This window comes from Anopheles coluzzii, chromosome 2 (assembly GCF_943734685.1).
Source record: "Anopheles coluzzii chromosome 2, AcolN3, whole genome shotgun sequence".
Classification (NCBI taxonomy): domain Eukaryota; kingdom Metazoa; phylum Arthropoda; class Insecta; order Diptera; family Culicidae; genus Anopheles; species Anopheles coluzzii.
In genome coordinates, this window is record NC_064670.1 from 43,536,244 (window position 1) to 43,551,847 (window position 15,604).

Here is a 15,604-nt window from a genome sequence, read left to right on the forward strand (position 1 = left end):
GCTTTTCCAACGGCGTCATCATTTCTTTGCTCTGCGTGGTTTAAATTAGTTAGCAGCTAGTGGGCTGTAGCAAACCCATTACGAAAAGTTTGCCACACAGTTTGTCGCTTCCATTTTGGAAAAGGAAGGAACACTCAAACCCCCTCAAACAGTGATGATCGCAGGTACGGTTCATTCCCACTTCATATCTCTTTCGTTTCCGTTCGTCTAACTATGCTACTTCCCATTCGCTGTCTGTTGATTTCAATCGTAGAAAACAGCTTATCCTACACTTTTGCGAGCCCTCGAGAATGAACATGGCCGCATAAAATCTACGAAGCAGAAGACAGTTAAGTAAAATATTTCTCCTCCACTCTGTTAGCAAGTTGCGAATTTTTCGTCGAATCCGTATCGGTCGGCAGTGGTGGAAAAAGGTGCTACGTAAAAAGAATGTCGGAAGGAAACGTTCGTCCTGGTCGGAAGAACATTATCATTTTCGGTGGATCATAAGCCATCGTTGATGTGGTTTAAGTCATCGCAAAAAAAAACTCCACCCGCTTCGGGTTTTGGTAACTCCAACAGGAAGCACCGGCACCTTCAGCCCTAATGGGTGATTAAGTGGCCGTGTTTGACCAAATTTCAATCCAACTTTTTTCTTTATTTTTGACAGCAAAAAATGGAGAAAAAAAACAAAACCCTCGAAAGCCATCCTAAAATTGTTTGGAGTTTTTGGCGCCTTTTTTTGTTTCCCTGCAACTTCACTTGTCGGCATCAAGTAGAGGTGTATGTGAGTTTTTTTTTTCAACAACGGCTGATAATTTTCACAGGATTATTTCGCCGTATTGCATTAGTGGCACCATGTGGTTTGTGGAGTTCAATTCCATCCTCTTGACACTTTTCCGGCTCATTTGTCAGATTTTCAATTAAAAATTTATTTTGCACACCATACACACACACACGGCCACTCACCGGACGGCTCGTATCACCAGCCAAACTACCGAACCGGTCATCGTTCCAGAGTGGCTTTTAATATGGTCTAGTGGGAGTATCGTATGGCTAATTTTGGTTTTCACTTTCGCTGCCATTCCGTTGCATACTATTGACACGTGAAACGACGACAGGCAAAAGTTTTTTTTGTTATTTCATTTACGTTCTACTGTATACTGTGCGGTGCGGTCTAATTAAGCGTTTTTATCCATCGCATTCAATTTTTGTCGATGATTTTTTTCAGTTGTGGCGTCAGCAATTTAATTAAAAATAAATTCATATGAAGCAACACAACATTGTTTTTTTTAATAAACCAATGCACTCATTTATAGGATATTCAAAATAATATACAATATAATAGTATAACAAATATGCAATGTATTTAAACTAAATTATTTGTATATTATTTTACTTACAGTGTAAAATGTTTCCTCATCAATATTCCATTTAATTATCTGACGTAAAACAACATATGTTCACAACGTGGTCAAACGCACAAATGAAATACGGATCAAAACATGAAACATATATCAAAAAATAATATCCAGCCTTCAAATAAGCATCGCCTGAAACAGAATCCACTATTTGCGCAGAACTTTGCTTTTTACTTGCAAATCACAAACATAGCAAAGAGGCAAATAAACATAAAAAGCATCATCCTCAACTCGAGAGTACGAACTAAATTAAGTTACATACAGCACACGGAATGACCGTTCCGGGCGATTGCTTTCCATTCGCTCGTTTCATTAACTTTGGTCAAACTTTCAAAGAGCGTCATCGAGCCCAGCCCCCAGGCCGGCCACCCATCATAACCGTTGGTCCGTTGGTATTTACACAGCTTCAGTGCAAAGATGAATCTCAACTACCACCGGCACTGTACGTCCATTGCTCGGGATGGGAAAGAATTATTGAAGAAACAAGACCGCCAACATCCTGAGGCTGTACGACGATCACTATCTCTTTCATTTTATTATCACTCTCCTGCTTTATCTACCTCAACTGCCCTGTTTGTATTATTTTACATTTCTCAGTTACTGTTTAGTGTTGCATCACAACCACCGAGCATCAGATTTTTTATCGTTATATGCCGTAGCCTTCCAGCGCATGGTCATAACGTTTCGACCAAATCCTTAGGCAAATTCTGCCGCGAAACATTGAGCACGTGCACGTGGCCGAAGCGCAAAACACAGCACACGAAATAAATAATAATTCTCTTCCGAGTCACGCATCCTTTGTCGACTGACGGACGGACTAGCTGGTGCCAGGGTTGTCGCGATTCGTCCACCATCTTCAGCTAACGCAAACTGACCATCCCCGGTATCGCATCATATCAAGCCCCGTGGCAGCATCTATCTACAGAGCCGCCTCGCTTTATCATACTCGTTGGTCAGCCATCAAATGCACTCGTGATTTACGATGCAACGCAACGCAGTCCATGCTATATGTAGTGCGTGCATGACACTGGAAGAACTATCCTTCTCGCTCCTTTTTTCATGCAAAAAATGTAACACATATCCTTCCAACAGCAAATAAAGCTTTAATCAGTCATGCAATAAGTGTTATGATAAATGTTATGTCTCAAACGGAAATGGCAAAAGGTATGCTTTCAATTAAAATATGAATTAGAGTGAGAAATTCCGCAGCCGCATAGGGAAGCGACTTTATCCTTCGATTTTCCTTCCGTTCGTTAACCGCAAGTGCCGCAAGTCGAACGAGGCACACTCTCATACACACAACCGTATCTATTACTGTTACCTCTTTTCGCTACATTTTCATGCAATATGTATAACGATCATCATTACACGTCGTAATGAGATGTCAGTGCTGTTTGCTTCGGATGTTCCCATTCACCCGTTCAAGTGGAGTGTGAGTGCGATATCGTTATTAAACACCGAGACAGTCGTGTGCTTCAAAGTTTGCTTCACACTTGTCAAGGGAAACCGACACCAAACGGGTGATATGGTAGGGATCATTTGCCACCGAGATGGTTACACCTAATTGATCAAGATGTCGTTCAAGAGAAGAGTGTAGAAAAACATTGGCGCGAATGATGACGGGTAAGCTACCAGGTTCGTTTACGGCATTGGTTAGCGTTTAGATTGATTAAGACATGATAAGAGAAATGAGTATGTATGTTCATCCCTTTCGAGTAATGTCGGGCGAGTGAATTTCAAATTTGATATGCCACCCATCGAAAGATGAAGGAGAATATTTGCCATCTTGATGCGAAGCTTTGATGAAAAACCTCAATATGATGAGAAAATTTACAGGACCAGATGAGTATGTTTATGATTACTACCATTTAATTTTTTTCTAATCATCCATGAATTGTCTGCTATTATCTAGAAGTATTCAAAGTTTTATAACTTCATTTTAAAATTTTCATTATTTATTCATTGATGATTCATTCATTGAAGAAGATTCATTATTTCTTCATGCTGTTAATCAAATCATTTTTAATGTTGTTGCATTCAAACATTACTCTAAATTATGCCACAAATTTTGTCGTGTCTTGTTTTGCAAGGGTGTAAATTAATAGCATGAAATCATATTTATGAATATATAAATTTGCAACTTTCTGCAATGGGTGCAATTTGAACATGAAATAATAGATAAAAATAGATTCCTTCAGGAATTTTATCACATCTAGCAGTGCTCGACCCGTCCTCGTTGCTTATTGTACACCAAACACCCCACGCTTGAACTCGGTTTTGGCTTCAAATAGCAAAATCGTGCTGCAAATACGTGCATGCACTTGTTTTCTCGGGATTTTTGTTTCACAATCCATTTCGAAGAAACTCGCACGTAATACTGTGACGCCATATTTTTACTCCACCTTCATACCAGTACGTAGAAACATGATACTATATTGCCTTTCAAGAATCAGGGATTTGATTTACATGGATTGTTATTCAACTTCATCCCGTGCGCTCGTACGCTTGTGATACTGACACTTCTGCTGCTACTGCAACTAAGACTCCAAAGGACAATCTCAAACATACCCTTTTCAGTGCGCAAAGAAGCGCCACCATCTTAACGGCCGTGTACTACACGTGCCAGCTTCATCAATATGTAAGCTCTTTTATCATGATGATCTGCGCGCCTCGGACATGCTTCACAGGCCATCATTTGCACTCGAATCGGGCACGATGGTGTGACACCGATAGCCCGTCTCAATTGCAATGGTACCCACCGGCTTACGATAATATCATGCCCGGCGGGGTGGCGGGCGAGTAAAACAGCCCGAGCCTGATTATTTACCGACCGAGCGGGAGGTTTTTAAGCAGTAATTATTTTTCCATTCCATTTATACACATCCCGCACAGATCAAATATTTACTCAAACGACCGTGACCGAGGCGGCAAGAAAGCGAACGATGGAGTGGGGCGGTGATGGGACGGCTAGGTGCACCGGCAACCATCTGATAAGTACGGTAAAGATTGAAATTGAAATCTACCGTCTATGGACGGGGAAGATTGGTGTGTTCTTTTCTCTTACGCTTTCCCACGATTCAAGGTACCGGTTGTAGGTGCTTCGGCATGCGAGAAAATTAGAAAGAGATTGCGTAGTATCTTTGGTGTGGGTATATGCATGATGTAGGCCACCCAGCCAAACCCATCATGTCAGTGGTGATCGTTCTGCTTCAAATGTGCAGGACGATGCAAAGCCAGAGTGTGCCGGCGACCAGACACCACTAACTGCCGCCATACAACAAGCGTTTCCACAGCGATAAGTGAACGCTCGCTCGCTTTAAAGTGCTTTGATATGTTTCTGATGATGTTGGCCACTGGAATGGCGATGTCTCCAATGGCTGACAACAATCTCACACACACATATATATATACACACAAAGTTGTGTTGCTCTGGAAGGACCCGACCAGTTAAGAACATCTAACAGCGTGCACACCCCTAACCAGTGCCGATTGTTGCTCCGTGTCAATGACAAGTGCATAAATATGGCACTTGGTGGCGGATAGCAATGGTGGTGATTGTGTGGGTTTGTGGCTTTCATCTCAACCGATATGCTCCACTCTGTGCTGGGAAGCGATGGCAAAAGACGCAAGACTTCCGACGTAAACAAACACTACGAAGGAAATTAGATGACAAAGGCAAAGCAACGGCAGTGCTCCCACCTCGGGCCATTTGTTTGTGCCGAGTGGTTAAAAACGATTGAAATCCACCGGTAGACAAACTGAAGTTGTCACAGCATTGCTGTGATCATAACATTGCTCCCCAGTACAGTAAAGGTCCATGTCGGTTCTGTCGTACTTCGTTACAGACTGGACAATAAACCAAACAGCCCGTTCACTGGTCCTATTTTCTTAGTGTTCTTTGCAGTAATTTGTTACCGATAAACGCACATACTAAATGCATGCGAGCCTACCAGCATCATCATTGATTAAACGGTTGTAACCCACAGGTTCTGGGGATGTGCATATGTTCTGGGGATCGACGCACAAGCACTGTGCATGCTAAATTTTACTGCAGGGCAATTATCATATCTCCACTATCGAAAAAGATATGCAAGCTATTGTCAACGATCCTTTGATGTGTTGCTTTGTAGCAGGTACAGAATCCATGGAAATTCTTGCGAAATGTGTGCTCTATTGTGCATGCCAAATTTTCCATTAGCTAGATTATCATATCTGTTCAATCGACATGAATATGCAACTCACCTTCATCTATCTTTTGATGTTGTGCAATGTTACAATTACAAAGCTGATAGACGTCCGTACTAAACCGAATATTCGGTTGGGGGACACATGGTAATTAGGAATTTTAGAAACGTGTAAATATACGTTTAAATGTTCTAACGATTGTATATTGTGCATTTCTTACAACAAGAACTCGTCTTTTACGAATTATTTTGTTAAATTACGTGAATTGTATCCTGCTAAGATTCGTGGTGTGTGAATGCAAAAATCTTGGCAAATTTTCGCGAAGAAAGATATGTCATGTCTGAACGTACCTAAAGAATGTTCTCCCACACGCAGAGATCAGAAAAATATGTTGAAATACCAAAATACACGGTTTTCTTTGCACCTGTTAAAAGATTACTAGCAAAGATTCGTGCCATTCAGCCTGCGATAGATAGCAAAAATTTCACAAATAAGATTCGCCGAACTCTGCTCGATTTTCCGTTGCCATGGGTAACGGTGATTTGGACAGGAATTTTCAAGCAGAAATCGTTTCGTCCAAACGCGGCTAACTAGCATTATAGGAATGAAAACACATGCCATTCATACCAATTTCTTCAATGAATCGCTAATTCATCGGCAAAACTTTAACTTATTTCAAGTATTTTGGTTAATTTTCTGACGTTTAATGCTTTAATATCCACTCCAATGGCATTTTTGCCAAATGACAAATTCAAATTCCAAATAATATGTGCATCGCCATGCATAGTACGTAGAAGCTTTAACTTAACTTAAAAACTGTTGTTTGCGTTTATCGCATCAGTAGTGTTGCCACACATCGTAACCATCGTGTTTGAGCTTAATTTCTACCCAGCAAGAGAACATTTTTGCAGTCTTTCTTGTGAGAAAAATACTTTCCAAAACATAACACTTTTTAACACCTCATCTGTACTCTTAAAAATTGGTTTTTATATATTGTATTGTAGGTTTAGCAGAATTAGACACACAACTATTTTTAATTCCGGGAATGGTAATTATGTACGATTTTGATAGGCTATTGTTAACTGGCACAGATCTTTTGTATTGATTATTCACTTCAAACCCTTGTTTATGCTCGGAGTTTTGTCTGAGAGGCAGCCGTTTTTGACACTTTTCATTACCCTGCCGGCTAAAGTATTTGTTGCAAGGATTTTTTTAACCGTCTTCACGGTCGAAATATACCTCTTTTTATTATAATTTTGCGTACGCCGGATGCTGCGATACTAATAGCCCAACAAAAATAAGAATATCCTAATTGTCTTTGACCGTTTTGCTTTGAGGAACACTTATTTTCTGATGAATACTAATCGAAAATGAATCATAACTTAAACGAAATCCCGAAAAAAAGTAAGTGAAAGTTGTTTTTAGGCGGTGTTATTGTTTTTATTTCGCATCTCTTTTGAGGAATATTGCAGCACAATTGAAAAATATCTTATCAATATATTAAAATGAGTTGCTTGAGAGATGTCGAACAGGTTACTTTAACATTCTAAACTGAACAAATCATAATCGATACGGTTATTCCACAATTATTGCAAAAAACATGGTGGTGCTATTTCAATTTCTCGCAGTGTATATTGAACAAGCACCATCTGCATTCTTGACCACTCATCAACTCTATCATTTACATTTCTTTAAACACATTTCTAAAAGCATTTTTTGTGAAGTGCCGCAAAAGTATATGTAATTGCATGATCAACTTAAAAATGGTATTTTTTTATTTGTACAGTAAATCGCCAGCAATCAAATAAATCACCAGCAGTATCATTACATTGAGCGGACATGATTTGTGACCCAATAGATGCGCAAATTGCAAGAATTTTAAATTTAATTCATGTTTTCCATTTCTTCGATATATTTAAAACTATAGGATGTAAGACAGATTCACATAATTTTTTGATCTACAATTGAAACTTTTGTTGATATTTATTTATTGATATTAAAAAGAACTACGATGCGGTCAAAAAACTAATTGAACCATAATTTAAAATAATTCTATTTCTTCAAAGAAAAAAAGTATATTTTATTTACATTATTTCGTAGAAAAAAATAATCACTTTTGTCATTTAAGATCACATGACCATTTAAAAAAACCGTTTGGTCAAACCCAATGTCTTTTATCCGCAGCCAGCGCGACGGAAGGCATAAACCAATCGATCTTCTCATGTCGGGGTGGCGTGATTTGATTTCCCGATTCTTCTTCTATGCCTCATTTTTTGGAACCGCCATAGCGTTGCAGCAATCATATATCCCATCGCGCATACACTGCTCCTTCCTCTATATGTATCTCCTTTCCACGCATGCACAGACCTAATCCCTCCATTACCACTGCCACTTTTAAATGGGATTAAAAACGTAAAGTTCGCTCTTATCACGTGAAGTGCACCGTGTGCATGTGTTGGTGTCTATAGAGGGTACGCGAGGGATTCCAATTAATAAGATTTATTTGACCACACTAACGGCACTCCGGTAGCCTTGTACGATTTTTGTTTTGCCTCTCTCTCTCTCTCTCTCTCTCTCTCTCTCTCTCTCTTTCTCTCTCTTTCTCTCTCTATCTCTCTCTTTCTCTTTTTCTCTCTCTTCCTCGATGTGTGTATCCCTTGCTGTTGCTTTCTTCTCGTTTCATCCTCCGCTGATTTATTTAGTAGCTACTTTTATCCCCGTTGGCTGGAATCGTCCAAACATCCATAGGGATGGGAGAAAAATCAAATGGAATGGATGGTTCGGTCGTGTGTCTGGTTGGGCCCACGAGCAATGGGCAGCTGTACGCGCGAATGTGATCCCTTTTAGCTTAATTGGAAGAGGTTGTTGTTTTTTTGTGTTTTAAGCACATGCTCCACGGATTTTTAGAATTTTGCAGGATACCTTTTAAAAGATTCCTGAAATTTGTACGAATCAATCAGAACACTTTAACTACATCCGGCTTGCTAAAAAATAAGGAATTAAAGGTTTTAATGTTGTTAATATGTAGAACTTTTACGACACAATTTTCTAAATCTAGTTTTTATATTTTAAATGACACAATTGGTACGCGAAACGACAAATAAAGTATAACCTCCACATTCGTTATAAACTATCGTCCGACACATGGAAGTGTCAGCAGGTCTGAACTTTGGGATGGCAAAACATAGAACAATCAAACACGGCGAAAACAACTGTGGCCAACCGTAATTTGTGTTCCCTACGACGTCCTCACCTTCCTTCCACTCTCGGCTTTATGCACGCTGTACTCTTACGTTGACATTTTTGTGCGATCCTATCATACCCACCCACTAAGTTATCCACCAAGATGAGTGTTATTTATTATGCACTGCATCATAATGCACATATTGTGTGTTTATGTGCTTTCACGCCAACATTTGCCAATGAATAACATTTTATCTCCCATGAAACCACCGTGTGGTTAGTGGATTCAAAATGTTTCAAATGCGTTTCACTGCATTTAACCATTATGCGTATGTTTTTTTCGCAGTGTAAATAAAGTAACATTACCAAAACAATTAGTTTGATTTTTATCGTCATAGTTTTATTCCATTCTAAATTTGTTAGATTTATTTTTAGATAATAAATCAATTTTGTGTAAGTGATATAATTTCTGACATATTCATGACTTTAATATATCAATAAATAATTTATTTGCTTTTCCATTATAATCGCAATACTTTTTATCTTTCCTAAAACAATTTTTTATCATCAGGCACACGAAGTTGACGAATAATCCATTTTATGGCTTTTATATACCCGTAATGATGGTATAGTTTCTATAGTTGAGGTATTTTGTGGTAGAAGTCAATAAAATAAATAAAACTGAGTATAATGGGATTGTAAATGTTTAAGCTTGTTTGGTATGAATAATGAGCGATGCTGTCATAATATCTAATTTCTGCATGATTGAATCAATTTTTAAGTTTTAAGCAATTTTTATTGATAAATTATTGTATATTGTATTGTATAAAAACATCAGAAAACTTTGATTTGACGTCGATTTTTTACTCATGTTTGGCCATTGCTTCTCGGGGTTGGGCCAACAATTATTCTTGAAGTGAAGTGAGGATGAAATGTGAAAAAGTTTGGTTTTGTTTTTTTTTTTTTGAAACAATTTTTTTTCGTTAGCTTAAATTTGAATTTAGGGCAGGTACAAATTTAATTATTGAATCATGCACGAAAGAAAAATTCCAATCAGATGTCTGAATGTATATTTATAATTGAAAGATAAAATCAGCGTGTTGCGGCCCAGGTGAAATAAGAAGCTCTGAATTGTATAACCTTATTACATTTATTACTATTATTAGCAAAAGTTTAAAAACACAACAGGTGCATCTGACGTTCTACGATCAGGATACCATTTCGTTATATATACTTTCGTTAACGTCCTGTCATTTTACGTGTTTATAATTAAATGCTGAGTTCTTTCGGACTATTCCAACACAACATTTGCACCAAATACTGTATTTTTGTGAGTATGACGCCACTCGTGTATTACATTATCTGTATTTTGAAACAAATTCATCAACAGATTGTTTTTCATTCAGGGTAGCGGCAGGACTTCCTTTCAGGGAAATTTTACTGCTTGCGAAAGCTTAAATCATGTTGTTGAAACTAACTTGTTAAATCACTGAGGATATTTTGCAGTGATAAATAAATAAGCACTTTTACCTCCAGTACTCTCACTTAATATATTTATGCATGTTTAGCTCTCCATCATATTTACTTCCAACACATTCCATCCACATGCTTATTCACAATGGAATGTAATATTAAACATGTTGTATATTCATATTTTTATTGGTTTCAGATCTACTACAGCGCCTACCACAACTATATGGACAGTTTTTTTTCACGATTTGCGGAAAATCCATAAGACACAGATAAAAACAGTTAATCTATGAGTTGTGCAGAATACTATTTTACATCTTTGTATATTTTTTTCAAATTTTTTTAACACGTTTTAACACGACTTATGATGAAAAAACAAATTAATGGTCGTACCATAACTATAAAGACACTTCGAAAAACAGGTTTTATGTGCTAACTAACGCATTTAAAAATCGTTCAAATATATAAATAACATATTCTTGAAAGGTTTTAAAGAAATTTATTTTTGGAGAATTTTTAAAAAGTGTTTTTATAACTTATTGTAAGTTTTTATAAATTTTATAAGAGTAATTATCAAAATACATTTTTTTAAACATAGAAAAAAATTACCAAAAAATTTTGTTTTCGCCTCTAATTATTGTTTTGAAAATGCAAACCAAAGTATGTAAAAAGATTTTCAAATTTTTTTTTGAAACTGCCATGTGAACCTTATCAATTTTATGAACAACGGTTCAAAACTGATCCGATCAAACAAAAGCGACACAAAAACCTCACAAACGATTTTTTAGCAGAATCTAAATATTTGCTGTTATTACATACATACAGTAGAACGTCGATTATCCGGGGGCGGATTAACCGGCGGGCGGCTTAACCGTGCGCATGAATGTGACAGCTGTTTAAACGTACAGCGAACATTTGCAGCGATAGTCAAGTGAGCAACCAGATTTTTGTGTAGCTCTGAGGTGTCTAGTGGTGTTTTCGAAATTCATTTTTGTTCAAGAACAGTTGTTAAACCTGTAGTTATTGATTAAAATAATATTTTAATAACGATTAATCGATTTATTCAAGTTGGATTAATCATAAAACTAATCAAAAAATAGTAATATAATAATTTTTATATGAAAATGACATTTCTTGGACCATTATCCGTGCCAATCGATTAACCGGCAACCGTCCGGTCCCGAGCTGCCCGGATAATCGACGTTCTACTGTAGTTAAGAAATGTAATCCTAGCCCGATATTTTTTTCCTCCCACCACCCACTTCACCATTGATGTTCTCTTAGACCGCTACCTCTTATGGATTTTCCGCAAATCGTGAAAAACGACTGTCCATATAGTTGTGGTAGGCGCTGTATACTCATATGACATAAAGTAATCTTTATCGCCAATGTTTATAAACAATGAGCTTATAATCAGTTCAAAAATATCATACATTTCAATTGGGAAAATGAACATTCAAACCCCCCAATGAACATGCTATACGTGTTCCAAAAAAAAACATTATTCACCGATGGAGGCGCCCGGTACTTTTTGACGAATCATGCACACATGATTTATACGAACAATAACGCCCGACCAAACACCAAGCGAAGTATTAAATAAAATCCCGGAAATCCCCCCATCCAACCATGGCCAACCCCGTCTAGCTTCTAGGAGCACGGACGTGACGAGGTGTACGATAAACATGAGAGGATGCGTTTAAAAAACACCAAAGAACATACCGCGCTCGTCCCGCGGGCTCAATTTCGGAACATGAATTCGTACTTTCGCAACATTTGTGCCACAGTTCGTGTCTACATAATTCAGCGCGAGCGAATCGAGCGAACCGAATTCCCGCACAATACTGCCAGATACCCCTCCACGATCACGTTCCGCAAGGTCCCGCCTCAAATGGGGCCATGTTGCCGGGTTTTGCTGGTTCCTCCAGGTCGGTCCGATTGTGCCAGTGGTGGGTTTATGATTGATGTCTAACATTTTACCGAGAACCCACATGCAGGGCCATTTTATTTGAAACTTTCACAACAACCCAAAGAGAGCGTGGGGCGAGGGGATAGATGGGATGAAAAATCTCCATCTTTCTACTCGGCCTTTTCGCCGGAGGGATAATGACACGTGGTCAAAATTGTTTCCCGTTCCCGCGGAAGCGCTGAAATGTTGGCATGTTTGCGCACCTCGGTGGCGGAAATACGCAACATTGTGAGTTTGTTCGAATTCCTGCGCGTGTCCACACGGCACGTGATCTGATAGTCGATTCCAAAACAAACTCCATCCCTGTGAAGAAATCGGTTAAGCGAAGCATGTTATGAGGTGTATGTTGAGTGCACGTTCAATTCAATTTTTAATGCAACAACAACGCGAGGAAGTGCAAGCATCCGAGCAGTGTTGCTGCAAAATGTACATACCTTGTCCGACGTGAAAATGTGGTCCACGATCGATAATTAAACAAACGACAATACCGATAAGCGATTTGGTTGTATCTGATTCAAACATTCCTTTCCTCTTTTGTTGCTACTTTTCACTTGTAAAACCAGCCATCCTACAAGGCAACATGCTTCTTTCACACAGTGTTTTGGTTAATGCCCAGCAGTTTCAGTTTACCACTTTCAGTTTCTTTTTTGTATCTTAACTGAATTAAAACAAGCAGAACTCACTGCTGCTACTTGTATGCATTGTGTATATTCGCTTTTCTTCTTTTCGCTCAGAGGTTGATTTAAAATCACTCGATTCGACAACATAATGAAACTGTTTGGACACTTAGAAAAAGGAGGATTTTTTTTCGGCGTACATCTTAATTTATTATCAGGATTGCTGTTCTGCTATATATATTGCTAGCGTGGAGGGACATTTTACTAGGCTTTGGTTTTGTGTCTGAGCAGACATATGTACGGAAATAAATAGGATTTTGTAGATAGATATGCTTTTATCAAGTATGTCGAAGATGCATGTTTTGCGTAGTAAGAACGGCATAATTATATCTAATAGAAATTTCAGAACAAAAATAATATTTAGACTTTTGTTTAAACGAAATTTGACGAAAGAAAACATTTTCCCCGCGAGTTGGCCCAAGTTGGACTGGGCTTAAAAAGTAGTCGTCATAAAATGTTTTAATCATACAATTTTTTGTCTTTTTCACTCTATAATTCTATTATAAAGAGGATCCTCGCTCAGTAATTTTAATGCGGTCCATCGACTTACTCGCACTTCAACGAAATATCCGCTGTGCGGAAAAGCTTTTTCATTAAATTTGCCTGAGTATTTGCAAAAAAATCGTTTCTGAGATGAAAAGAATGCTAGAGCAAAGTGAAAATATTATTGTTATAGATGTAAAACATCAATCTTACCACTCAACTAAAAAAAACCATTTATACATTACAGCAGCTGTTGAGAGTATACTCCGCAATTTTCTGTTTTGTATTCTCAACAAACTACTACACGATCATACCATACTCATTCAACTAGAAAAACCTGTCAAGTTCGTCAAAGGAAGGAACTGTTAAATTTAGAAAATTGCCTTTCTCCGAATCCACGTATAAGAGGTACCGCGTATCTCGGGGACTAAGTAATGATTGCAGTATGGAAAAAAAACTTGCATAGAATTCCTTCTCTCTCGCTTTGTTTCCTCTGCAATACATAAAACCAATTGTTAATAGGATAAGTGTTGCGATAAACTTGTATCAAAAACGTACAACCTCCTGTTTGAAAAAAAGCAACTCGCATTTCAGCAATTGCCCCGTCTCACTTATTTCAAAATGAACGGTAGAGCAACACCGGATCGGTATAATTCCTACGCCATATAGGAGTGAACCGTTTTCGCGGAAACACATTGCTGATTGCAGGGGGGCTGGAAAAATTGCAATTCGTACGTCCGGCTGGTGGCTAAGAAAAGACCAGAGTTTGGTCGTAAACTTTTATTGAGGAACATAAAACAATTAATACCATACCGTTGCCACGAGGTCGGCTGCCCGCTACACCCCTGGCCAGGGTGGCTACGGCAATTGGGAAATGGTTGATCATTTTTCGGAAATGAGTTTTTACGCTCAATACGGACAGAGAGACTAACCGCTGCCATTACTCTAGCAGCTTTCCGTGCGCGACGGTGTGATTTGCCACGGGCACCAAGTTTGTCGATTTCGAGTTCCGCAGTCCGTAAAACCTAAATTGAGTTGGCGAAAGTTGTTTCTCGTTGCGGAAATCATCTGCCACCATGCCGGGAATATGGTTGCTTCGTACGATCGGTTCTACATCAGGCATATGGAAAACAATAGTTTCCGGCGAGGTATGCAGAGCCCCAGGTCGGCAATTGCATCCCAAAGTAAAGCAAGATTCACTACGCTTGACGCACCATATCCCATGCTTGCATGGAACCTTTATTCAAACATATCTGTGGTGATATAGGGCGATTGAAACAATTCGATTATGTGTTGTAAGCTGTTGATTGGGTTTTGGTGTATAACAAATAATTCCTGCTCCTGATGACATTTAGCCAACATTTTTCTATAATCTTAGCCAACGGGGTTTAAGAAAAAAAATATAAACATTAAAGGTGATTAGATGTTTCATGATGATCAGTAGGGTCCATTATTATTCGCCTTTGATGCCATATTCTAAATGGTTTAGAAATATGATAGTTGTGTATGTACAACAACTAAAATTTTAATGCTAGCGTAGGTAAGTAAGAAAAATAAAAATATGGTAATAATTGGACTATTCTCAGTTTATATTTCTACTTTAAGTGGCATTCCAGAAGGTCTACAGCATACACAAGCTTATTCTATTCTTTACTAGATTGATTGAGATGAGTGGAGAAATTTTACTAGATTGCTCTTTGCAATATATGCCTAGACGAACTCTCAGAGATGTCCTTAAAATCTTCTTCTTCTTTTTTTTTGGCACCACAACCTCTGCCGATCAAGACCTGCCTGTACCCACTAGTGAAGTGGGCTTGGCTTTCAGTGACTTTTTGTTACCGTAGCAGGATAGTCAATCCTACGTATGGGACACGATTTATTCGGGGCTTGAACCCATGACGGGTATGTTGTTAAGTCGTTCGAGTACCACCAGACCGGCCCAAAAAATATATCTATAAAATTAGAATATTAGCCAAAAATTAAGGAATTCATTATAAATAATCAAACGAAATTATTTATTCTAGCCTAATTTTATTTAATTATATATTGTTTTCATATTGGTCCATCAAATTCGGTTGTACTGGCATTTAAATGATTTTATTCAATTAATTTAAACACATATTAGTCATTAATGTTTCATAGCAATAAAACTGAAATATTTCACTTCACAACTTCAAACCAAATTATCCCATTCGATCCATTTCCCGCTAGGGTTTTGATGTCGAGAACGAAAGGCT